The following is a 13,577-nucleotide window of genomic DNA, read 5'->3' as shown; positions in this document are numbered from 1 at the left end:
AACAATAGGTATAATGTCTAGAAACCATGTTACTTTTTTGGGACTAACAAAAAAGCTTTAAGTAGAAGAAAAAAAAAGAAGAAAAAATTTAACAAAATCCAGCATAGATGATATTTGTCTTTATAGCAATGCAATCATAAAATATAATATTTAATATCTTTTTTAAACAGAGGACAAAACTCAAGAAGGCAAAAGTGCCCAGGGACTGTGAAAGTTATACTGCAGCCCTGTGTCCACCCTCTTCTTGGAAGGCCCATGGCCCACATAGAGAAGTAATGCTTGTTCTTAAAAATCTTGCCCAAGTTTCATCTTCCCTGATAGACCTTTTCTAGTGTTTTAATTAAGGCATACATTTAGTCATTTATGTGTCTACTTATCTCTTGCAATGGCAATTTCAAAGAGAGTAAAATCCTAGCCAAGAAAAAAGAACATTTATTATGTGTCAAATACAGTGGTAAGCACTTTACTGCACTCTTTCGTATTAGCCTCATACTATGGGGTAGACACTATTATTATCACCCTCATATTACATTTTAGAATACAAAGCCTAAGAGATTGAAGTGTTCCTGTTTATAAGTGGTTGAGTGAGGGCTTAAACCCAGGCCTGCTAGCTCTGGAGCCTGGAGTGGCTCTGATGGTGGTGGGGCAGAGGAGAGGAACCCCTTCACTGGCTTCGTGATTCCAAGTGGGGGGATGCCAATTAGTGTAACACCTTTGGATTCTTCCTATACCCTACCCATGCCCCTGGGTTGTGGAATGACTGTGCAATGCCTAGCTCAGCCATTCTCCTCCTCCTCTTCCTTTTGAATCCACCTGTTCTCTAGTCTGTTCCCTACCATTAGAGAAGCTTGAAAGGCCTCCAGCTGTTCAGCACTTCTTTTGCATGTCTATTCTGAGATTTGTGAGGCTAACACACTAAACCACGTCCTTAACTTCTCCCTCAGTTATGAAGCTACCACTTCAGTCAGGCTTTCATGTGGTTCCACGTTAGGGCACAGTGGAGCAGTGATAATTATTTGGGCCCCTTAAAATATCAACATGCTCCCAATCATAAGGCACAAAGATAACTCAGAGGAGGGTGTGAAGAACTGTCTTGAAATAGTTAGGGAAATTTTTGGAGAGGGAGGAATCTGAGTTGAGTTATTTAATATCAATCTCCATGTAGCAGAAAATGTGCACTGCTTTGAGAGTAAAAGACTTGAGTTCAACAGCATACTGAGGTCCAGGTATATACACTGACTAATTAACATCACTCTTGATGGTGGTAGTGAATCTACTTACTTAAAGTGGTTACCTTCTTATTCTGGGAGCTAACATTTTACACGGCTTATTTCATTTAATCCTCACAGTATCTCTTTGAAGTAGTAAACATCCTTACCTCTTTTTTTTTTTTAACAGATGAATAAACTAAGGATCAGAGGTGTGAAGTAGCCTGTCCAAATCATCAGAGCCATTTAATGGTAAAAATATTTTGATGGTAATTGAAGATTCTACCAAGTTTATCTAGCCAAAATCTTTACACCATTCATACAGTCCTTTCCCCCATCACTGTGCTTTGTACTTAGCTCCTGTAGAGCACTTATCTCTAGATATTGTAATTATCTGATTTTTTTTCTGCTTTTCCTATTAGAATGCAAGCTCTATGAGGGCAGGGACTGTGTCCTATTCCTTCTTTTATCTTCAGTTTTAGCATATTCCATGTATTCAATCAAATTTTTCTTGAGTTTTGCTATTTGTTAGGCACAACATACAGTGTGGGACATGCTCTGGGGAGCAAGATAAACATCATCCCTACCCTATGATGCTGATAGTTTATCAGGAGAAACAGAAAACTCACAAGTTAAAAAAAAAAGCAATTACAAACTAATATAAGTGCTGTGAGATAAGGAACCTATAATGGGATAGGGTGAGTAAAGGGAGCATAGCTTGTGGATTCTAAGCTAAGAGTGGAAGGATGAGAAAGAGCCAAGTTCAAGGGACAAACATTTCAAGAGGAGGGAAAAGGATGAATGAAGGCCATGAGACTGGGAAGATCTTGACCTATTCAGAGTTAGAACAGGGTGAGTGGCAGATGAGATTCACATAGAGCCTTTGGGAGGACTTTGGATTTTAGTTTAAGGGCAGTAGGCAAGCACTAGAAAATGATAAAGCAATGACCATGGGGATGAAGAAATGATGATGGTGTCAAAATTCTTTTGAAGGTAAAATTGATGAAGCTTATCCATGGTTGGATGAAAGGTGAGAGAGGAGTCAAGGCTGGCCTGAGGGAAGATTTCTATTTTGAGCAACTGGGTGGGTGGTGATACCATTTACTGGGATGGAAAAGACTAGGGAGAGATAGGTTGGAGAAGAGCCTTGGGAAAGATAGTAGAATCAACTTATGTTTGAGATGACTATTAGAAATCCAAGTGGAGATATAAAACAATGACGAATGACCACAGCTTATTTCTATTTTGTTACATTCTTATCATTTGCTGGTGAGCATGTTGTACACTTGGATGTAAAATGAAATAAGTGGGCAATTCAAAACAGACATACATGCCTTGAATGGTATTAAAACCAGTCAAATACTCAGCATGAAAATGCTCTCTTATCTTTTTGCACAAGGTTGCTCCAGGCTTTTACCACCAGTGTGAACAATTAAATTTCACAAATTCCCCAATTCATACTTATATACAGTGTTAATTAGCAATTAAACAGGAAAAAAAGTATTTCCACTTCTGCCATATATATATATAGACACACACACTCACACACACGTACACACATATGTATTTTATAGATAGATATGGATAGATATATCCCAAAGCAATGCACTTTTATTACCTGAATTAAGAATAGAATAATGGCTCTAACTTCCAAAGCTGAGAGCTTTGCCATGCCTGTCAGTCATTTTTACATCTTAACATGTGAAGATGCATAAAGAAATTTCCTGGTTTGCCTTTTTTCAAGGTTTAGTAAAGCAGGCTTCCAGAAGGACTTAGGGGAATTTTACTTCCCTATTCTCCCCAAAGCCAGGATATATCCCTATCAAATGTTGGCCTGAGGCCATTTTAGAAAGATTTTCCTATAATGAAAACATGCAATCATTACTTAAAGTAAGAGTAAATGTCTCATTCCCCGCCCTGTCCTACATTTATTTCGATTATAGCTCTAGAAACCTGGTTGGGAATGGAGTTGAGAGTGAAGATTAAGACATAAGTTTTGCATCTTCAGGACACTGCCCTTTACTCCCTAACATATACTCATTTGGACAACACTAACCCAGCAGCTTGCAAAAGGGCAAGGCCACCTTCGAGCTTCTAGCAGGAACAAGACATATGCAAATGAACATTTACTCTCCTGCTAAGCAAATATGGTCAGTTATTACAGTGCGCCAGTGGAGGAATAGTAAAAAATACATAACACTATGAAAAATAAACAGAATTTAAATGAGAAAAATATGAACCATAAAGTTAAGTCCTTGTTCTGGGAATATCATTTCAGATCATGGAGGGTGAGAAATACCATGATATATTTTAAAATAAATTATGATAGTTTCCATTAGATGTCTGTCAAGGGCACTAAAGATGCTCTGTTGAAAAACTGAAAGATTTTTATAAGGAAAATATGTTGCAATTGCTTTGGCATGATATTGATATGTTTGGCCCAATAGGTAGACTCATAAGACATGTAACATCATTTAGACAAAAATATACATCTTTAGACTTGAGATTTTTTTCAAGGCATCTCTGTATTACTCATAAAATATTGATAGGAATGAGATAACAATTATTATGAGAAACAACTTAGAAATGCTCTAAAGAAAAGAAGGTTAAAGACTTGCAGTTGCTTTCCCTAGTCTTCCTTCTCCCCTCTTCTGAAATCTTGTAGATAAGGCTCCTGTGTTTCCCAAATGCTCTGACTGGACAGTCCATAGGCTTCCTATTCCCAGTGCGCTTATCTCTGTGAGGACTCAGGAGCCCCTCGTGGCCTTGTGTAAAGAAGTCACCATTACCTGAGGCACTTATTTAAACACAATAATCTAACCCTGATACTCCCCTACTTAAATTCCTTTAATGGCTCCCCAATGTCCCCAAGAGAGAGTTCAAGTTCCTTAGCAGAGTTGACGGACTCCTTAATCACCAGCCCAACCTACAGCCTCATCGTCTCCCTCTGCATGCACCTTACACTCCAGCTTGAGCTGCCCCCATGTAAATCCTGCTGTCTGTCGTATCTAGATGTTCCCTCAGCCTGCAACACAATGTTCCCTTCAACCCCACACCTGGAAATGTGTTCGTCACCTGGCTAACTCCTGCTTGCTCTTTTTTCTTGACTTAATTCAGGAATCACCTCTCTCAGAGAGCCTTTACCATTCCCAGCACTCTGGCATATGCCCACAACACCCTACACTTACCCCAGCACTGCGCTTCATTGTGTTTCTAAAATTGTTTGTTTTCATGCCATCCATGTTACTAGACTGAGAGCTCCATAGAAGGACGGTATTTTAGTCACCTTGCATCGCCGTCACCTAGCATATTTCCAGGCACTGACGTGCTCAATATATGTCTTTGTTTTGTTTTTTGATTGAACAAAATAATTCAATACTAATTTCACTCTACTTTGTCCCAAATCTCCTTGCTCATCACTTGCAGAGACATCCCCAACATTCGAAAGTAAGACTGTGTCATTTCAGGGGCAAAATCAAGAGGCCTCTCTTAAGAAATGGGAAGTTGGGAATAAGAAAGGAGGATGTAGAGGGAAGCCCAGAGGGTAAGGGATGCCAGCCAAGGTCTGCCACAATGTGACAAAACATGTCAATTTCACATAGGGGGCCTCCTGGAGTTTCTGGAGAGGGAGTGGGCATGGTCAACTGAGAGAACACAAACATCTAGTAATTCTCCTCAAGTTTCTGTTTCGATTTTGGCAGAATTGTAATTGACACCCCACATGGGAGAAATAATGTAAAATCTTTTGAGTGGAGATTCCTGGAAAGCCTGATTCAAATGCAGGGACTAACGGAGAGACAGACATTGTTTGTACATATATGTGTGCACACTCCGTTTTTTAAAATAGCATTTAGAAATCTGGCTAATAATGCAAGTAATAAGCCATGCTAGTTTATAGGTAAACTCATTAAAGATTTCTGCAGGCAAATTCACTGAAAATGCAGACAGTCCTTGATTTTAGATCAAACACATTCCTGAAGGCTGTGACTTAAAAGCCGACCTGGCAAAGTTATTCTTCCTGTGTATGAGCCATTGCCTTTGTCTTCTTTGTTAAAGGAGGATGGGAAAATAAAAGTTCCTGGTAAAGACAAGAGCAGAGCAGTTTAAGTGTTATGAGGTAGTGTCCTTGTTTGCAATGTGTTTCATTTCAGGTGGCTTCACGAAATATTTACTGTGCACCTACCGTGTGCCAAGGTGAGGTCCTGGAGTTACAAAGATGAGCACAACACTGCCTCAAAGACATTAACTCTTCAGTAAGAGCCTGTGTTCCATGTAAATTTCTACTATATTACAAAGTATCCTTTAAATGCCATTTTCTCAATGAAAGCTCACACCTCTCTGCTCTGTGTCCCCTCAGCACACTGAATCCCCATAATCTACTACCAAATGTTAGCGATGATTATTATAGCCTTTCTTCCATTATTCTCATATTGTTGGTTATTGTGTGTTCCTCCAAACTAGACTAGGAGATTCTTGGGGAAAAAAAGGAACAGTTAGGTCCAGGAACATGGACTTTGCCTCAGGACTACATGGGTTCAGATCCAACGTCTGCATTTATTAGTTGAGTGATTTTTAGGCAAGATACCTAGAATATCTGTGCCTCAGTTTCCTCACTTTTAAAATGAGATAATAATATTACCAGCCTCAGATGGTTGTGATGAGGATAAATGAGTTGACATATACAAACGCTTAGAACAGTCCTGGCAGGGAGTAAGCACTCAGTAATATTAGCTGTTAAAATTGCTATGCAAACACATAACTAAAATACCCAGACCCTGCTTTAGAACTGCCAGTCTAAACTGCTAGTACTTGCTTTGAGCTTAAGGTCTGACCTATAGTTGATGCATTTACATCAGTAGATGGTGTTTCCATTTGCTCCATTGTCTAAAAGAGAAACTTGGGGCCTATTCTTGAAAGTATCCTCTCCCTTACCGCCAACATCCAATCCAGCATCCTTCTTCTCCACTCTAACTCCATAATAGTCTTTAGTCATGTCCCTTCACTCTTACCACTCCCTGCTCTAGTCTGAGCCATCACCATTCCATTCCTGAACACTGCCACCATCTCCAAATTGTTCTCCCTCCTACTCTGATATTGTCCTGTTTATTTTCAGTGCAGCTGTCTGAGAAGTCCTTACAAACATAAAACAGGTCAAACCACTCCAGCATAAACTATTATTGGGTGCTTCTTAGAGTGAAAACCCAATCCTTAAGGTGGTTAAAGAACCAGGGTGTGATCCTGTTCTTACCTAGCAACTCAGCCTCACCTTGGGTTACACTTGAGTTTATCTCCAGTTCCTTGAAAGTGCCAAGGAAGTCTCCACTCTCTCCCTCCGCTCAGGACCTTCCATCTGCTGTCCATTTGCCTGAAATACTCTTCTTCCCACCCTTGACACCCCTTAGGGCTCAGCTTACAAGTCATTTCAGCAAAGGAGACTTCCCAGACCATCCCTCCCCTCCCCTACTCTAAATGCTAGCCTCCAATGTAAGGTGGTTAAGGTCAGTGAAACTGGAGTCCCAAAAAGGAGGAGAACGGGATAGCAGTAATAGTGGAAGAGATAATGGCAAAGAATTCTCCAAAACTATCAGTAAATATCAAGTCACAGAATCCAAAAAATAAAAACACTACAAATCCTGGCAAGGATATGGAGAAAATGTAACCCATGTACACTGTTTGTGGGAATGTAAATTGATGCAGCCACTGTGGAAAACAGTATGGAGGTTTTTCAAAAACTAAAAATAGAACTACCATATGACTTAGCAATTCCACTCCTGGGTATATATCCTAAAAAAACAAAAACATTAATTCAAAAAGATACATGTACCCCAATATTCATAGCAGCATTATTTACAAATGCCAAAGTATGGAAACAACCTAAGTGTCCAACAAGAGAAGAAGGGATAAAGAAGATGTGGTATATATATATACACAATGGAATACTACTCAGCCATAAAAAGAATAAAATAATGCCACTTGCAGCAACATGGATGGACTTGGAGGGCATTATGCTAAGTGAAATAAGTCAGACAGAGAAAGATAAATACTGTATGATATCACTTATATGTGGACTCTAAAATTTACAACAAACTAGTGAATAAAAAAAAAGCAGACTCATAAAAAATAAAAATTAAAAAAATTAAAAATAAATAAATAAATGCTATCCTCTGCTATTGTCCAATTTTTCTTCACATCCACCAGCACAATGTGTACACATATATATTTTTTGAGCGATTATTTGTTCACTCTTCACCTCTCCATCAGTTTCTAAGTTCCACAAAAACAGGTGCTCAGTCTGTTTTATTTATCAATTTATCCTCAATGCTTAGCAAAGCTCCTGGTAAATAATTAGCTCAGAAAATAATTAGCAAACAAGTGATTGCCCAGTAACTACTTATTTAATAAATATATGAATTGCAGCAATGAATGAACTAGAAAAATCTGATGAACCTACACGGTAAAAACACTAGGGCCCTGATATGCTTTACTTATTTTCTTTTTTCTGCCCAATTTGACTTTACTGCCTAAGGGGCTGTATTATAAACCATCTAAATACAGAGGGAGGGCCATTTGCATTCTGAGGAAATTAAATGTATCTTTGATCTCACTCCCTGGAAGTTCTTATGAAAAAAACAACTTAAATCTTTTCTTGTAAAGGAGCTCTTGGCAGTGAGCACTGTACCTCATGTCTGGTCTTGCTGTGATGTATGTGTATGAATATATGTAGAATTATTTCCAGCCCTACAGAAACCATATATTAAGAAGCTTGGGCTTCCCTGGTAGCGCAGTGGTTGAGAATCTGCCTGCCAATGCAGGGGACACGGGTTCGAGCCCTGGTCTGGGAAGATCCCACATGCCGCGGAGCAACTAGGCCCGTGAGCCACAATTACTGAGCCTGCGCGTCTGGAGCTTGTGCTCCGCAACAAGAGAGGCCGCGATGGTGAGAGGCCTGAGCACCGCGATGAAGAGTGGCCCCCGCTTGCCGCAACTAGAGAAAGCCCTTGCACAGAAACGAAGACCCAACACAGCCATAAATAAATAAATAAAAATAAATAAATAATTAAAAAAAAAAAGAAGCTTGTATAAAACACTCATATAATACTAATTCAGCCAATAATTATACAGGGCAGTGGCCTGGGGTGAGAAGGACAAGAAGTGGATTCGATTTGTAGAGATGAGAACACTGAGACCCTGAACAAGACTGAGTGAAAAATGAAAGTTACACATACATATGGAATTAAAGGCTGATTAGAGACTCTAAGAAGGTTAGAAATGACAGGAATCTTCATGATCATCAAGGAGAAAATAAGAGGGAAAGTAACATAGAGCTTAAGAGACATGCTTTAGACTCAAACAGACCTGTGTTCAAATCATCACTTTGCCACTTGCAGCTTGGAAATCTTAGCCAAATTATATAACCTTCCTTATTTGCAATTTATTGTCTAAAAGGTAGAGGCAACAATACTTTTCTTAATGGATTTTTGTGTGAGTATATAACATAAGGTAGATAATATAATGAATACAGAATAGTGCAGGGCATATCTTGAGTCCTCAGAAAAGGACTCAGCAAGAGTCAATATTATCTTTCATTATCTAAACCCATTATTTTTTGGATAGAAAATACAGGACTCAAAGAGGAAAGAATTTGCCAAGGGCGACATGGCAAAGTAGAGATAAAGCTAGGACTGTTATGTGTGACTCATGATTCCCTGTTTGGTATTCTTCCCTCCCCCCCTGCTCCTTTTCTCCATTTCCATCCTTCCCCACATGCAAGATACAGGAGCAGGTGGAGGGCAATGGCAAAGTCACTCAAAGGCCTTCCTGGTTTGGGTAATACGTACAGCAAAATATATAATTTGAGGAATGTCCTGTTATTAGCACTTCCTGTTATGGCACCTATACAACTGGAATAAATATAATAAAAAATCTTTTAGAGGCTTAAGCTGAGTTTGAAATAAAGAAAGATAATTCTTTGTTTCAAGAAATGAAGTGGGAACTAAACATGTAGTCTAAGAGAGCTGATAATGTAGCTGCCTGGAGTCAGGACACAGGTGAGAATGAAGATCGATTTCTGTAATATTTTATCACAACTTGGAGACATGAGATGATATCTTGGTCCTGCAGGAGACAGGCAGTTTTAACCAAGACTCTCGTATAAATCCAGGATCATCAGAGGACAGGATAAAAAAAGAACAATCTTCCTCCATCAGGGGGAGATGGCAAAGACATTGCATGCAAGTTCGTGTTGTAGTTTGTGTCTAAACTTTGCTTAAGAAAAGAAGACAAATATTTTAATCTTGGATCTGTGCTTCATATGGAGTTGCAGTTCAAATTTAAAATAGGGGTCAACTATATATCAGGAAACTCCAAGCTGAGAAATTAATATAAGATTGGTTCTAGTTTAGTGATGCACCCTAAGTGCCTGGTAGAAACAAATGCAAAACATTTCTGGAGAGAGAATCTCTCAGTAACTGAGAACTTTGATAATAGAGGAGCTGAGAAAGTTGGTAAATTAAGTACGTTTAAATAATTATAAATATAAAAGAATAAGTTGAAAATATAAGTCAATAATAAGCAGGCAGTTTTGATTAAAAAAACTAAGAAAAACTTGTAGACATGAAAAAAATTGAAATGAAAGACTAGTGAAATAATGGGTTGAACAAAATATTAGACATAAGTAAAGAAGGAATTACTGAACTGAAATATATTTAAGGAAATTATCCAGAATAGAGCAGTTAAAGAAAAGAGATGAAAACTACAAAAGAGGTTAAGATATGGAAAATAGAATAAGAAGATCCAAAGTATGTCTAATCGTAGTTTGGGAAGATAAAACAGAAGGAATGTGAGAGTGTGGATGATGCAATATTTAAAGAAATCATTACCAAGAAATTAAAAAAATGGACAAAAAAATGTAATTCCTCAGGTGTAAAATCACAATGATTTCCATGTAGAATAAACAAAGTAAACCTAGACCTAGAAACATCACAGTAAAATTACAGAATACCCAAACAGAAAGAAGATTATTAGAACAGCAGGGAGAAAACACAGATCACCTAGAAAGAAATTACCCCTTTTCTGACATCACATTTCTCATTGGCTGCAAAGAGGTCAGGGAACAATAGAATGGTATCCTCAAAGGCTTGAGAAAATAAAACTATCATTCTAGAGTTCTGTATTCAGCTAAAGTATCATTCCAGAGTGAAGACAAATAGAGATTTTTAAATAGATATAAACTGAAGGAATTTACCACTTAAGAGATCTAGCTGAAAATACAACAGGATCTATCTGAGGAAGAGGAAAGCTGGACCCAAAATGAAGGCATGGGATGAATGAAGAAGCAGTGTATAAGGAATCTGGGTAACACATGGATAAGTCTAAAGTAGACATTGATTATATAAATTGTGATAATACTATCTAATTCAGGGAGACTGAAAACAAGATGAAACTGAAACACTCGGTGACAATAACAGGTGATGTGGAAGGGGGTGTCTTGGGAGAAGTGTTTAAGGACCTTGTGTTACTAGAAAGGAGGATGACAATATTGATTAGCTTTAAAAATGTAAAGGTAGCCGACAAAATAGTAGAGGCTAGAATGATAATTTCCTAGAAAACTGAAGAATCACGAAGTGTAGAATAAAGGAAATTTGATTAATTTAACAGAAGATAAGCAAAAAGGAAAAAAAATAGGAAGAGAAAGCATGTTAGACATAAAGCAATAATGAGATGATAGAAATAAAATCCAAATAAATCGTTAATAATCACAATCAATGTAAATAGTCTAAACTTGCCTTTTAACTAGAGACACATCTAAAGTATAAGGACCCAAGAAAGGCTAAGATAAAGGGGTGGGAAAAAGATATACTTGGGAAAAAAGATAGGCTAATCAAATAAAGTTGGTATAGATATAAAACACTGAATAAAGTAGACTTCAGGGCAAAAGCATTATTAGGAAAAAAGAGGGTCATCATATGATGTATAAAAGAATAATTTCTCAAGGAGCTGTACCAATTACAAATTTGTATAATTTACTAACATAGCCTTAAAATAGGTAAAGCAAAAACTGATAGAACTACAAAAGTGACAACAGTTATAGTTGATAGATTTTAACACAACTATCTCTCGTAATAGATAAAAGATTAAAAGATATTAAAATATAGGGGTGATGAACATTAACAAGTTTGATCTAATGAGCATACTAGAGAACATATTTTCTTTCTGAACGCACATGCAGTATTTCAAAGAGTTGTCATGTATTAGGTAGGAAAGAAAGCCATCTCAATACATAACAATCAATCAATATCATTGAGCACATTCTCTTGCCACAATGACAAAAAAATGGGGGGGGATGGTCAATAGCAAAGAACAATTAGAAATTCCCAACAATTAAAAAAACATGCTTCTAATTAATTCATGAGTCAATGGAAAAAATAGAGTGGAAATTAGAATATATTTACAAATGGATGTCCATGAAAATAATACATTTAAAAATATATGATATATAGTTTATGCAGTTCTCAGAGGGAATTTATGGTCTATACATGCTTATAGTAGAACAGAAAAAGACTGAAAATTAGCTGAGCGTACAACCTTGGTGATTAGGGAAAGAAACAAAAACAAGAGAGTAAAACGCATATAATAGAAAGAACAATAAAATATATCAACAAAAATGTATGAAATAGGAAATAAAGATACAGAGGATTAAAAAGCCCAAATTTTGCTATTTGGAAAGAGCAACAAAATAAACATTTTGCAAGATTAATCAAGAAACAAGAGAAGACACGAAGAAATAGATTAGTAATAAAAGAGAGAAAATTATGGATTTATCAGAAATTTTAAATCATAAGAATACGATTTAAAATACTTTATGCCAATAAATTAAAAAATTTAGGGAAAACAATTTTCTAGAAAATTATAATTTACTAAAAACCTGACTTAAGAAGCAATAGAAACCTGAATAAACTATTAACTATTAAATAAATAGAATAAGTAGTTTAAAATATGCAGGTTTCCTGAATAACTCCAATTTCAGCGTATTTCTTCATAAGCAGAATTTCAGGAATGTCACCATTCTGATTTCTTTGCCTTGGCCCACTACCCATGTTTTGTGTGTCAGGGTAGGGGGGTGGTGGGAGGTGATTATATAAACAGCACTCATTCTGTGCCAGACTCTCTTCTAGGTACATGTGATACAAAATGAGTCAGACATGGTCCCTGCCCTGGAGAGGTTCATACTCTAGTAGAAGTTCAGATAACTTCATCAATGACGTAAAAAAGCTAAGCGCACGTGGTACTGTAGGTCATTCTAGATTCTAGCGTAAAAATGGCTATAGCTGTTCTTGATCTGCCAAAATGCAGCATAGTTTTGAAAGAGCAGGGGTCATACTTTTCATTTTCATTTACTTAGGATTTTTAAGTTCTTATTTGTAAATAATTTTAAACTTACAAAGTTAAGTTGCAAGAACAATACATGAACTCCTAAAAGGATTACATTAAATTCAAACCTATATAGAGGACTGAACCCAATTCTACATATACGTGAGGAGGGAGAACAGATCTTAAGAGAGTTTTCAGAGTTCAGCCCTCTGAAAAATGCATCCTCATATGTCTTCTCGACAGGGTTGGGGAGGGGAAGGTGATTATCTTCTTACTTTAGGAAAATTTACAGCCCCATGCTATCTCTTGAGTCTATACTTCTCTGCGTCTGAGTATCCAGTTCCTCCTGATTTCAAAATTTTCTTAGCCCAAGATGTCTTTGGAAGTCTCCAAAAGGTGTCCTGTTGATTATGAAGGACTCTTTAGTGCTATACACAGTCAAATAAACAGGAAAGACATTTCTCTCTTTTTTTGTATTCGTTTTTAAACACCTTTTCCAACAAGTTAATTCTGGAATTAGTTTGATGCACAAATTCTACTCTAGCAAAAGCGTATTCAAGGAGATTATTTATTAAAGGGGCTGGGCCACCCAGCCAACGTTGGTCCAAGGGAAACGAAGCAGTCAGAGAGGCATTCCACTACTGTTTTCTCCCTGTTATGGGATGCCCTTGGGCCTCAAAATTATGTCACCTTTCCTCCATTTCACTCTCACTTCCTTAGTGCATCCATTTGGCTGTACGATATGTCTTAAACTTTGGGCTGGATGACAGAAAAACCCGTATTTCTCACATACTTGTTCTCATTGCAGGCATTCCAGGACCTATTCTTTGAAAAGAAATATTGTTATGACAGTGTTTGATGGTAAGAATTTCTCTATGAGGAATATTTTACAGACTAGAAGAAATATTTTAATTAAAGGCTGGCTGGCCATTGGTCATGGGAATGAGAAAAGATTGAACGGAAGCTTATTAGTAGGTTTCAACCCCAACCTTCCTATTC

The sequence above is a fragment of the Eschrichtius robustus genome, chromosome 11 (assembly GCF_028021215.1).
Source record: "Eschrichtius robustus isolate mEscRob2 chromosome 11, mEscRob2.pri, whole genome shotgun sequence".
In the NCBI taxonomy this organism is placed as follows: Eukaryota; Metazoa; Chordata; class Mammalia; order Artiodactyla; family Eschrichtiidae; genus Eschrichtius; species Eschrichtius robustus.
This window is presented reverse-complemented; position numbering follows the sequence as displayed.